The 13,267-nt window shown below is 46.3% G+C and overlaps 1 protein-coding gene across 3 annotated transcripts in view; it reads right to left on the minus strand.

Moving 5' to 3' along the window:
• The window catches only part of LOC140396154 (glucoside xylosyltransferase 1-like), a 149,924-nt gene that overhangs the window by 89,722 nt on the left and 46,935 nt on the right, over positions 1 to 13,267 (minus strand). The window lies entirely within an intron of this gene.

Raw genomic sequence — 13,267 nt, forward strand, 5'->3', positions numbered from 1 at the left:
AAAAAATATAACTTTGAATGTGGAAAGTTCAATCCAATTTGCTCCCTACTGTAAGAACAATGTGTATCTTCTCATCAAAAATAAGCTTTTCCTCAGTGAATTAATGTGTCCCAGAAATCCATTTCTTCCAGCATGAAGGTGAATATAGAACATGTCGGATTTTACTTCTGTGGATTGTAATGGGATGAAATTCACATAGGTTTTGCAATGGCAAGAGATTACTGATAAAATGGTGAAGGTGAAAATTACCCCTTTATACTCAAGACGATTATTATAAAAGGAAGCCAACTAATGGAAGCTTCTTTCTAGTGTTCTTTGGAACCTGAACACCTGCAGCCTCTATGAATCAGTAGGCTTACATTAACACGACAAAGAGAGGAGCGCCTGTATGGTTACACCGAGGGAGAATTCAGAATGTCCAATTCAGCTAACAGCACGCCTTTCGGGACTTGTGAGAGGAAACAGGAGCACCCGGAGGAAACACAGACATGGGAAAAAGGTGCAGACTCCGCACAGATAGTGACCCAAGCCAGGAATCGAACCTGGGACCCTGGCGCTGTGAAGCAACAGTGCTAAGCACTGTGCTACCACTCTGAATGATCAACTATTCTTCAGTATATTCCAATATTCTAATATCTTAAAACCAGTCTCCAAATTAGGTGATATGGGTACAGCCAACTAAAATTAATTTTAACTGCATGCACAGATAACTTTCAGAAAGATCTGTTGCGGATTTCTCTGTTTGTAGGATCCTCCAGACCGCGAGCAGCACACCCACACCCGTGGGTTTCCCGACGGCAGGGGGTGGCCACGATGGGAAACCCCATTGGCTGGCTGCAGGACAGAGAATCCCACTGCTGGCGTGGGAGCGCCACGCAGGAAAACATGGATGGGGGTCCGGAGAATCCCACCCTTATTATTTTCTTAATGATCAGTTTTGGTTAACATTTCATCTGCCTCTGCAGTCATGGCAACATTTGCCTAAATCAAAGCAGGTATCTGTGGAATGTACTGTACAGCTTTTTTTTATATGAAACACAATTGTTTCACAATTCTTGGATCAAACCTCTCATTATTGGCACCAATATTCTGAAAGAAATGAGGCTTAAACAATCTCATCCCAGTGAGGACAGACTCCCAATACGCAAATGTTCATTCTTAGGTAATTATTGAATTTCCATCTCAAGTCAGAAAGACAAGTGCAAAAAATATGAAAAATGATTCACTGATGCAAAAAGAGATACTCTTCTCAAATGGGTTAATTCACGTTCGAGCACAGTTCTACAGATAATAGCTGCATTCCAGACATGGGGCAGAATTTAATGGAAAAATTTCTGTTCATTTGTGGCGGGTTTTGCAGCGAGTTAGAGCCGGCGAGTTCCCCACCGCTATAAAAAGGCAGTCACTTTTTTTGGGAATGGGGAGTTTCTCACCATTTTAGCCCACACTCAGCACTGGGGAACTGAACTCCGAGTTCGGGCCGCCAGCGGGAGTGTCAGGGTACCCGCTTCCCAGAGCCCGACCACCCAGAAAGTGGGCACCTTGGCACCACCCAGCTGGCACCTTGGCGTTCCCGCCAAGGTCGGAAAAAAGAGCCCCGTTTGATAGCCGGGTCGTTCGCTGCACTGCAGGCGGCGTAAAACACCCTGCTAAACACCCCCAAAACGGGACTCAGTTTTTCCCGTTAAATTGTACTCAAGATTCAAGCGAGTACAAGTGCCCTTCTTTGTTCATACCCATTTTCACATATGAATTGAGAATCTGGACTCTCCAGTTGTAACTAAATAACTGATGCAACAGAAAACTATCTTTTAAGCCCCAACTCTTGTGGGCAGCATTGTAGCACAAATGGTTAGCACTGTGGCTTTACAGCACCAGGGTGCCAGGTTCGATTCCCCGCTGGGTCACTGTATGCGTGGAGTTTGCACGTTCTCCCCGCGTCTGCGTGGGTTTCCTCCGGGTGCTCTGGTTTCCTCCGGGTGCTCTGGTTTCCTCCCACAGTCCAAAGACGTGCAGGTTAGGTGGATTGGTCATGATAAATTGCCCTTCGTGACCAAAAAGGCTAGGAGGGGTTATTGGGTTACGGGAATAGGGTGCATGTGAGGGCGTAAGTGGGTCAGTGCAGACTCGATGGGCCAAATGCCCCCTTCTGCACTGTGTGCTCTATGTTCTTCCGATTATGAAATCATGCTCTTGTTTGTCTGACAGCTCGATGGCATTGGTGGCCTCACAAAATTACTATTGCAAAAAAATCTACAGAATTAATTGACTCTAAGGCTGCTAGCATCAAAGATTCACACTTGAGGAAGAATGTTCTCTTGTGGCTGTGTTGCAGCATCTTTTAACTCTGCATATGGTGACTATTATACCCAAGCCAGAAGTGCCATGTGGTGTAGCCTCAGCAAACTTAGAAAATGAAAGTAAAATCTACCTTCCAGTGTTCATATTCCTTTACAATTAATATGTTCAATGTACAGTCCCAAGACATATTTCAAACTCATTCTCCAGTTTATATTGTCAGGGGGCCCAAGGATCCTGCTCCTTCTGGCTAATTTCTATAATTTCAAAACTGGACAATAGCGCTTTCAAAATGGCTAAAGCAATGTCTAATTTTGGCAAGAAGAGTTATTTGGCAGTATCAAAGAAATTTGCATCTCTGTAATTCGGATAAGACCCTAGTGACTGAGGGCTGCAGAGACCAAATTCAAAGGGAACTATATGGAGGCCATCTACATTTCACATGCTATGCCTGGCCAACCCGTCTGCGACAATAAGGGATACACACTCTTTGTCACAGTCATAGTGGAGAAATGAGAGCCTTGTGACATGTTACCCACTTGCCCCCTGACCAGGCTCCCCCCCCCCCCGTCCCCCTCCGCAACCCCCCACCTCACTAGTTAAGCCATTTACAGTGCCTTGTGGAACTGCAAAGCTGTCTGCCATCTTTCCATCTACCTAGCAACAGTGCATAAAGGGGGCTCTGTCCAGGTTTGAATGCCTGGCCCCATCAATACTGTCTCTACTCGACCTTTTGTGCCATTGACTACAAGACTGATTCACCTCCGAATAGCTATATCATCATGGAAGTCAACTCTGCTGGAAAAGTAACTTATCCCACATCAGTTCAGCCTGCCAACCTCTGTGAAACGATACACCATTGACTTTGACTTTTGGACTCGGGGCTCACGTGAACAATAATTCTTTGGTCTTTGCCCTGTAAATGCTTCTTTCTCTATTCCTCTTTACTACGTGAGCACCGGGCGCTATGTAGTGACAGCAACCCCCCCTCCCCCAGCATTTTGTGTGTGAAAATAAACTAACCTTCCGAGTTCACCCCATCAAGTTTACTGCAGGACTGTATTTAGAAAATTAGATCCCAGCAAAACTCAAGGGGTTGGGAAACACAACAGCACTTATAAAACAAAACACTGTTCTGCTTTTGGACAGCGGGTGAGAGGAGAAATCAGCACTGTTTAAATTAAACCCCTCTCCAAACTTGTCCTGTGTTGTGATTTGTGATTAAGAAGGGATTTCACGGAGGTTCCGGGTGCGGCGATGACCAGCTAAGCCGCATGTTTCGGCAGCTCCCAGTGGAAAGGACTTTTGGGCTCTTAATAGGAGCCCCAACGGCAATTTTAACGGCTAAAAACACTGTGCGGTAAACCAGAAGGGAATCCCCCCTGGACACGGATGGAAAAAGGGGAGGAAAGTGGCCGGATTGCGGTGGATCCTCTAGAGCAGCAGCCAGGAAGGCAGGCACAAAGCAAGATGGCGTCGGAAGGAGGCAGTTTAATATGGGGCCCTGACCAACAAGAGTTCCTGCGGCGTTGCGTGGAAGAACTTAAAAAGGAGATGAAGAAGGAGCTGTTGGCCCCGATATTACAGGCGATTGAAGGGCTAAAGGAGGAGCAAAAGACCCAGGAGCAGGAGCTTCGGGTCGTGAAGGCAAAGGCTGCTGAGAATGAGGACGACATACAGGGCCTGGTGGTGAAGACAGAGATGCACGAGGCACAACACAAAAGGTGTGTGGAAAGGCTGGAGGTGCTGGAGAATAATGCGAGGAGGAAGAATTTAAGGATTCTTGGTCTTCCCGAAGGTGCAGAAGGGGCGGACGTCGGGGCATATGTGAGTACGATGCTGCACTCGTTAATGGGATCGGAGGCCCCGATGGGCCCGTTGGAGGTGGAGGGAGCCTATCGAGTTATGGCGCGAAGACCAAGGGCTGGAGAAATTCCTCGAGCCATAGTGGTGAGATTTCTCCGATATAAGGACAGAGAGATGGTCCTCAGATGGGCAAAGAAAACTCGGAGCAGTAGTTGGGAGAACGCGGTGATCCGCGTATATCAAGATTGGAGTGCGGAGGTGGCGAGAAGGAGGGCAAGCTTTAATCGGGCCAAGGCGGTGCTGCACAAAAGGAAGGTTAAATTTGGAATGCTGCAGCCGGCAAGACTGTGGGTCACACATCAAGGGAAACACCACTACTTTGAAACGGCAGAAGAGGCGTGGACATTTATTGTCGAGGAGAAACTGGAATAAGCGGGCTAGAAAAAGAACGTTTGCGACAAAGTGGTGGGGCGAATATGTGGGGTGAAGAGGGGGAAAAGGGGGAAAGATGATTTCCCAAGTTGTTAATCCTGTGACCGTGTAACTTTTCTCTCTTCCCCACGTCGTGGGGGAGGGGGGGGAGGGAGGATGAGGAGCTGGCGGCGCCGGCCATTGGGGGCGGGGCCAAATGGGAAGCGCGGGCTTTGTTCCCGCGCTATGGTAATCATGGCGGGCACAGGGAAGCAGGAAGGAGGGGGCCTCGCACAGTGGGAGCTGAGGTCACGGGGGGGAAGCCGAGGTCGGCCAGAGTTTGCTGACTTCTGGGAGCAACATGGGGGGTGCAATTACGTGATGGTGAGTGGCAAATTGCAAGGAGAGGCGGTGGTCTTAGTGAACGTATATGCCCCGAACTGGGATGATGCCAACTTTATGAGGCGTATGTTAGGACGTATCCCGGACCTAGAGATGGGGAAGTTGGTAATGGGTGGAGATTTTAATACGGTGCTGGACCCAGGGCTGGACAGATCGAGGTCCAGGACCGGAAGGAGGCCAGCTGCAGCTAGGGTGCTTAAGGACTTTATGGAGCAGATGGGAGGAGTAGACCCCTGGAGATTTAGTTGACCTAGGAGTAAGGAGTTTTCATTTTTCTCCTATGTCCACAAAGTTTATTCACGGATAGACTTTTTTGTTTTGGGAAGGGCACTGATCCCGAAGGTGACGGGGACCGAGTACACGGCTATAGCTATTTCAGATCATGCTCCACATTGGGTGGACCTGGAGATAGGGGAGGAAAAAGAACAGCGTCCACCCTGGAGAATGGACATGGGATTAATGGCAGATGAGGGGGTGTGTTTAAGGGTGAGGGGGTGTATTGAAAGGTACTTGGAACTCAATGATAATGGGGAGGTTCAGGTGGGAGTGGTCTGGGAGGCGCTGAAGGCAGTGGTTAGAGGGGAGCTGATATCTATTAGGGCACATAAAGGAAAGAAGGAGGGTAGGGAAAGGGAGCGGTTGTTGAAAGAACTTCTGAGGGTGGACAGACAATATGCGGAGGCACCGGAGGAGGGACTGTACAGGGAAAGGCAAAGGCTACATGTAGAATTTGACTTGTTGACTACGGGTAATGCAGAGGCACAATGGAGGAAGGCACAGGGTGTACAGTACGAATATGGGGAGAAGGCGAGCAGGTTGCTGGCCCACCAACTGAGGAAAAGGGGAGCAGTGAGGGAGATAGGGGGGGGTGAGAGATGAGGAGGGAGAGATGGAGCGGGGAGCGGAGAGAGTGAATGGAGTGTTCAAGGCATTTTATGAAAGATTATATGAAGCTCAGCCCCCGGATGGGAAGGAGAGAATGATGTGCTTTCTGGATCAGCTGGAATTTCCTAAGGTGGAAGAGTAGGAGAGGGCGGGACTGGGAGCACAGATTGAGACGGAGGAAGTAGTGAAAGGGATTGGGAGCATGCAGGCGGGTAAGGCCCCGGGACCAGACGGATTCCCAGTTGAATTCTATAGGAAATATATGGACTTGCTGGCCCCGCTACTGATGAGAACCTTTAATGAGGCGAGGGAAAGAGGGCAGCTGCCCCCGACTATGTCAGAGGCAACGATATCGCTCCTCCTAAAGAAGGAAAAAGACCCGCTGCAATGCGGGTCCTATAGGCCTATTTCCCTCCTGAATGTGGACTCTAAGATTCTGGCCAAGGTAATGGCAACGAGGATAGAGGATTGTGTCCCGGGGGTGGTTCATGAGGACCAAACTGGGTTTGTGAAGGGGAGACAGCTGAATACAAATATACGGAGGCTGCTAGGGGTAATGATGATGCCCCCACCAGACGGGGAAGCGGAGATAGTGGTGGCGATGGATGCCGAGAAAGCATTTGATAGAGTGGAGTGGGATTATTTGTGGGAGGTGCTGAGGAGATTTGGCTTTGGAGATGGGTATATCAGATGGGTACAGTTGCTGTATAGGGCCCCGATGGCGAGCGTGGTCACGAATGGACGGAGGTCTGATTATTTTCGGCTCCATAGAGGGACGAGGCAGGGATGTCCTCTGTCCCCGTTATTATTTGCACTGGCGATTGAGCCCCTGGCCATAGCATTGAGGGGTTCCAGGAAGTGGAGGGGAGTACTCAGGGGAGGAGAAGAACACCGGGTATCTCTGTATGCGGATGATTTGTTGCTATATGTGGCGGACCCGGCGGAGGGGATGCCAGAGATAATGCGGATAGTTGGGGAGTTTGGGGATTTTTCAGGGTATAAATTGAACATGGGGAAAAGTGAGTTGTTTGTGGTGCGTCCAGGGGAGCAGAGCAGAGAAATAGAGGATTTACCGTTGAGGAAGGTAACAAGGGACTTTCGGTGCTTGGGGATCCAGATAGCCAAGAATTGGGGTACATTACATAGGCTTAATTTAACGCGGTTGGTGGAACAGATGGAGGAGGACTTTAAGAGATGGGACATGGTGTCCCTGTCACTGGCAGGTAGGGTGCAGGCGGTTAAAATGGTGGTCCTCCCGAGATTCCTTTTTGTGTTTCAGTGCCTCCCGGTGGTGGTCACGAAGGCTTTTTTCAAAAGAATCGAGAAGAGTATTATGAGTTGTGTGTGGGCCGGGAAGACCCCGAGAGTGAGGAGGGGATTTTTGCAGCGTAGTAGGTACAGGGGGGGGCTGGCACTACCGAGCCTAAGTGAGTACTACTGGGCCGCCAATATTTCAATGGTGTGTAAGTGGATGGGAGAAGAGGAGGGAGCGGCGTGTAAGAGATTGGAGAGGGCGTCCTGCAGGGGGACTAGCCTACAAGCTATGGTGACGGCACCGTTGCCGTTCTCACCGAAGAAATACACCACAAGCCCGGTGGTGGTGGCTACATTGAAAATTTGGGGGCAGTGGAGACGGCATAGGGGAAAGACGGGAGCCTCGGTGCGGTCCCCGATAAGAAATAACCATAGGTTTGTTCCGGGGAGAATGGATGGGGGATTTGGAGCATGGCAAAGAGCAGGGGTAGCACAATTGAGAGATCTGTTCGTGGATGGGACGTTTGCGAATCTGGGAGCGCTGACGGAAAAATATGGGTTGCCCCAAGGGAATGCATTTCGGTATATGCAACTGAGGGCTTTTGCGAGACAACAGGTGAGGGAATTCCCGCAGCTCCCGACGCAGGAGGTGCAGGATAGAGTGATCTCAGAGACATGGGTGGGGGATGGTAAGGTGTCGGACATATATAGGGAAATGAGGGACGAGGGGGAGATCATGGTAGATGAGCTGAAAGGGAAATGGGAAGAAGAGCTGGGGGAGGAGATTGAGGAGGGGCTGTGGGCTGATGCCCTACATAGGGTAAACTCATCGTCCTCGTGTGCCAGGCTAAGCCTGATACAATTTAAGGTGTTACACAGGGCGCATATGACTGGAGCACGGCTCAGTACATTTTTGGTGGTAGAGGATAGGTGTGCGAGATGCTCGAGAAGCCCAGCGAATCACACCCACATGTTCTGGTCATGCCCGGCAGTACAGGGGTTTTGGGTGGGGGCGGCAAAGGTGATTTTGAAGGTGGTGGGGGTCCAGGTCGAACCAAGCTGGGGGTTGGCTATATTTGGGGTTGCAGAAGAACCGCGAGTGCAAGAGGCGAGAGAGGCTGATGTTTTGGCCTTTGCCTCCCTAGTAGCCCGGCGCAGGATATTGTTAATGTGGAAGGAAGCCAAACCCCCGGGTGTGGAGACCTGGATAAACGACATGGCTGGGTTTATAAAGTTAGAACGGATTAAGTTCGTACTAAGGGGTTCGGCTCAAGGGTTCACCAGGCAGTGGCAACCGTTCGTCGACTACCTCACAGAAAGATAGAGGGAATGGAAAAGAAGAAGACAACAGCAGCAACCCAGGGGGGAGGGGGGGGGGAGGAATCGGACGGACTCTCAGGGATGTTATTGTATATGTATAGGCACGTGTTTTAGGTAATGTATATTGGACTGTTGGATTGTATCTTTGGAGAGTATTTATTTTTGACAAGGCAGTTGCCATTTAGTTTGGTTTTTGTTTCTGTTCATATATTATTTATTTATTTGTTTAAAACTGGCCACTGTTATTTATATTGCTTTATTGTTTTAAAAGAAACACTACGTACTGTTATGTTTGGCCAAAAAATCTTGAATAAAATATATATATTTTTTTAAAGAAGGGATTTCACATTAATTTATCAACTGATAGCAACTTAAATTCAGCAGATATGGGGTTGAATCCACAGCACACATATGGTTTAGATGTAGATGAATCAGCTGGAGAAATGCGGCTTCCCACACACCACATTAACTTCAGGCAATAAAGGTTTTTTTAAGACATTCAAGTCAAAATACACAAATATTCACATAGAAGGCCAGAACTCATTTTAATTGAAGCGGGGGGAGGGTGGGGCTGAAGGAGGAGTTATTAGATCCGGTAGAATGGTTACAAAAGCTGTCTGCAGGAATCTGGGCTGGAACTCAGACACAGAAGGCAAGAACACACTAAAATTAGATCCAACAATAGCCAGTCAAAATAGTGAATTTATCTTGCTAACAGGGATATACTGTGGCATGCTTTATTTTCTTTATCTCAATCAACACTACAAAATGAAAAAAAATGCACTGTAAACCTTAAATTGTTTGCAGATTTCATGTCAATTTATTGATTTACAACTCAACTCATTTCACTAGCGCACACATTAATGCAACATCAAGAATACAGGAGAAAGATATATTGGGGAACACAGGAGATCCAATTCACACAAAATGCTTCATTGTTTCCACCCCATGCTATCATAGGATTAGATACTGGATAGGAAAGGTACATACTGACCATCTGGATGGCGAGACACTTTGAGGAAACATCTGAGTGCAAGATGCAAAATTCTTTATTATAATTTACTAAATGTGAATACTTGCATTTCAAATATTTATAAGCAGATGATAACAATGGAAGCTGCCTAGCTGGACCAGATGAGGGAGAAGTGGGAAGGGGAGCTAGGACCTATTTTGGACGTTTTGGGGGGTGGGGGGGAAGAGAGAGAGAGAGAGGAGGGAGGTCCTTCGTAGGGATTCAGCTTCAGGTGGTACATAGGGCTCAATTAACTAAGGCTAGGATGAGTGGGTTCTTTGTGAGAGTGGAGGTAAAGTGTGAGTGGTGTTACACCTCTGTTGTTTGTAGCATATATAAATGATCTGGAGGAAAATGTGGGTGGTTTGATTAGTAAGTTTGCGGATGACACAAAGATTGGCGGAGTTACTGATAGTGCCGAGGATTGTCAGAGGATACAACAGGATAGATAGATTGGAGACTTGGGCACAGAAATGGCAGATGGAGTTTAATCCGGACCAATGTGAAATGATGCATTTTGGAGGATCAAATATAGCATGAATTATACTGTTAACATTAACATACAGAGGGTTCTGGGTGTGCAGGTCCAAAGTTGCCTAAAGGTGGCAACACAGGTGGCCAAAATGATTAAGGCGGCATATGGCTTGCTTGCCTTCATCAGCCGGGGCACTGAGTACAGGAGTCGGGAAATCATGTTGCAGCTATATAAAACCTTGGTTGGCCACATTTGGAGTATTGAGTGCAGTTCTGGTCACCACACTATCAGAAGGACGTGGAAGTTTTGGAGAGAGTGCAAAAAATGTTCACCAGGATGTTGCCTGGTTTTGAGGGTGTTGGCTTTGAGGCGAGGCTGAATAAACCACGGATTGTTTTCACTGGAAAGACGGAGGCTGAGGGGAGACCTGATAGAGGTCTACAAAATTATGAGAGGCATTACAGGGTGGATAGTCAGAGACTTTTTCCAAGGGTGGAGTGTCAATTACAAGGGAGCACGGGTTCAAGGTGAGAGGAGGAATGTTTAAGAGAGATGTGCGGGGTAGGTTTTTCCACACCGACAGTGGTGGGTGCCTGGAACGCGCTGCCAGAGGATGTGGTGGAAGCAGGTGCATTAGCAACATTTAAAAGGCTTCTGGATGGATACATGAATAGGAAGAAAATAGAGGGATATGGACTGAGTACAGGCAGGGTTTTTTTAGTTAGGGCATTGAGTTGTACTTTTCTTTGTTCCAATGTAATTAACACTCAAGTTTGCTGGCTGAAAAGACAATGCCCACGCTCTCTCAAGACAAATTCCAAAATCGGATCTTCACTTAATACCAGAAATTTGTGTTGACATGTGGGTTGTTGTTTGGGGGTTGGTATGGGATTATTGTTGATAAGGGGATTGACATTGTATTTGATACCATTGATTATTTGTTGCTGTAAATTTTGAAAAAAATGTGATAAAGGAGAAAATAAATTTTTTGTGTGAAAAATCAATACCAGAAATACAGCCAGTGTAGACTTGAAAAACAAACGGTTCAAGGAAACCATGACCATTGATATTCACTGAAGCAATAGAACGATAGGTATGCATCAGGCCTACAAACTGGGAACTATGGTAAGTATAGATGTTGCATTTAAAAAAGATCAATTTTTCAATGAAGCCTGTAAAATGTCTTTCAAATATTTTCTCTGTCCTCCTTGAGGTTGGATACCATCCTTAAGTTTTGAAAAGATCTGCTTCAGAAGCAGATTATTTGGCACTCAGATGCAGTGCAAGGCAACAGAGCCAATTTCACAGGACCATGGTTCCAATGTTGGAGAATTGGCTTCTGTTAGAGTACTAGAGTTTGTTTGCCTGTCTGCTCATGTTGAGTAAACTAGAGACACCGCTGATTGAAATTCTTCAGCACCCAAGTCTTACTGGCATATAGAAGAATGGTGACAACAACAATGATGTAGACTAAAGTTTTTGTCCCATTAAAAATGTCTGTTGTCAAATTACTGATTTTGCAATTTTGGAAGGCTACTTTGACACTGCTGCTTCTGTGCTGGAAGCCCTCTTCGGTGGTGAACTTTTGAGAAAGGTAGCTGCTGAGATATGATAAGTGTTCAACAATTTCTGAAGTCACCCCATCAATAACAATAATATGCATGTGAGGAACTTTTTGCAAACTGTACCATATGGCAGTGCCTCATCCAACAATCGGAAACTGACCTCAAACTCTGCTGCAGAGAAGTGGCGCAAGTAGAAAAAGAGAAAGCAGAACCCTGGCTTGAGAATCCCCGTTCCTCAAGATAACTATTTTGTCCTCTCTGCCGAAAGAGCGGTGTCTCCAGTAGGAGTCTGCTGAGTCACCACAGGATGCACAATCATAAAGCCTGGCAGACATCACCTGCATTTAGAGGGTGTGATGACGATGATGTAGATATGTCTGTGTTAACTGGTGGGAATATCTATATACAAAACAGGTAACAGAAATAAGATCTGACTTCATGGCTATGGGCTTCATTAGATTACGATCAGCTGCTCAGGTATTACAAGCAGCCAATTTTAATAATGTCTCAATTTTGTCTTTTTCAATTGATTACATGGATATGAATCAATTGTTTTTAGGATCGTGTCATGACTACAACACAAACTGAATGCAATAATTGCCCTGATCCAATTGTTGTACTTCCATATTTTTCAATGCAAATCATTCATCACTTTTGACAAAACATTTTCAATTGAAATTTCTACAACACACTGCAATATGACCACTGGAATAACAATATTTTTTGTATCAGCACTCTTTCATCTATTTTACAATACAAACTATTTAAATTTAAAGTTTTAAATAAAGAACAGTGAAGAATGGCAGCCTTTAAAATGATATCAACTGCAGTTTGTTAACATTCCATTACCATCATATTGCACTAAACTAGCCAACATAGAAGACATCAAACTACAGAAGTCTGCACACTTAATAGCAAATATCAAAGAAATATATATTGATCACCAGAATGCTAATTTCTGCCTGTTGAAGCACAAACAAAGGCAAAACAATTGGGGAACGTTGAGGTGGATGATACATTCTAGCATAAAGTGCATCAAGGATTTTGTTAATCAGTAACTCAGAACTAACATCCACCCAAGAGAAACTGAAGAGGTATTTTAATTTCCTTCATAAATAGTTCAACAGAGTCAGGTATCATTCCCCTAGACTGGAGGTAGGCTCCAATTTTTAGAAGACTCAGTGATAGATAAATTGTCCAGAACATTACTAGAGCTGCACTATATGACTATACAGAGAAAACCATTTCAAGGACACCCAACATAGCTTCTGGAAAAAACGGTTATCAAGAAAGGGTGGCACGGTGGCACAGTGGTTAGCACTGCTGCTTCACAGTGCCAGGGACCCGGGTTCAATTCCAGCCTTTGGTGTGTGGAGAGTGGGTTTCCTCCAGTTTCCGCCCACAGTCCAAAGATGTGCAGGTTAGGTAGATTGACCATGTTAAATTACCCCTTCGTGTCCAGGGAGGTAGGGTTATGGGGTTGCAGGGATAGGGCGAGAGACTGGTTGGGGTGTTCTTTCAGAGCTTCGGTGCAGACCTAATGGGCTGAATGCCCTCCTTCTGCACTTTCGGGATTCTAGTAGTAATCTGCTGTGGTTGATTGAAGCTTCGCTGCATACCTGTAGGGAGAGGGTGGTTACCAATGGTGCAAATTTTAACCCCCGCCAAAAAGAACTGTGGATTTGAAAAGGGTGGAATCTTAAAATATTAAGAATCTGAATCCTAACCTGCCTCAAATTCACCTACTCCAGTTTTAATGGGGTAGGGCAACCTCCTCCAAAAGACAAGTTGTCAATTTAAATATTATAATAAGTTTAAGTGGTGGTGGTGTGTTACAAT

The sequence above is a fragment of the Scyliorhinus torazame genome, chromosome 19, assembly GCF_047496885.1.
Source record: "Scyliorhinus torazame isolate Kashiwa2021f chromosome 19, sScyTor2.1, whole genome shotgun sequence".
Classification (NCBI taxonomy): domain Eukaryota; kingdom Metazoa; phylum Chordata; class Chondrichthyes; order Carcharhiniformes; family Scyliorhinidae; genus Scyliorhinus; species Scyliorhinus torazame.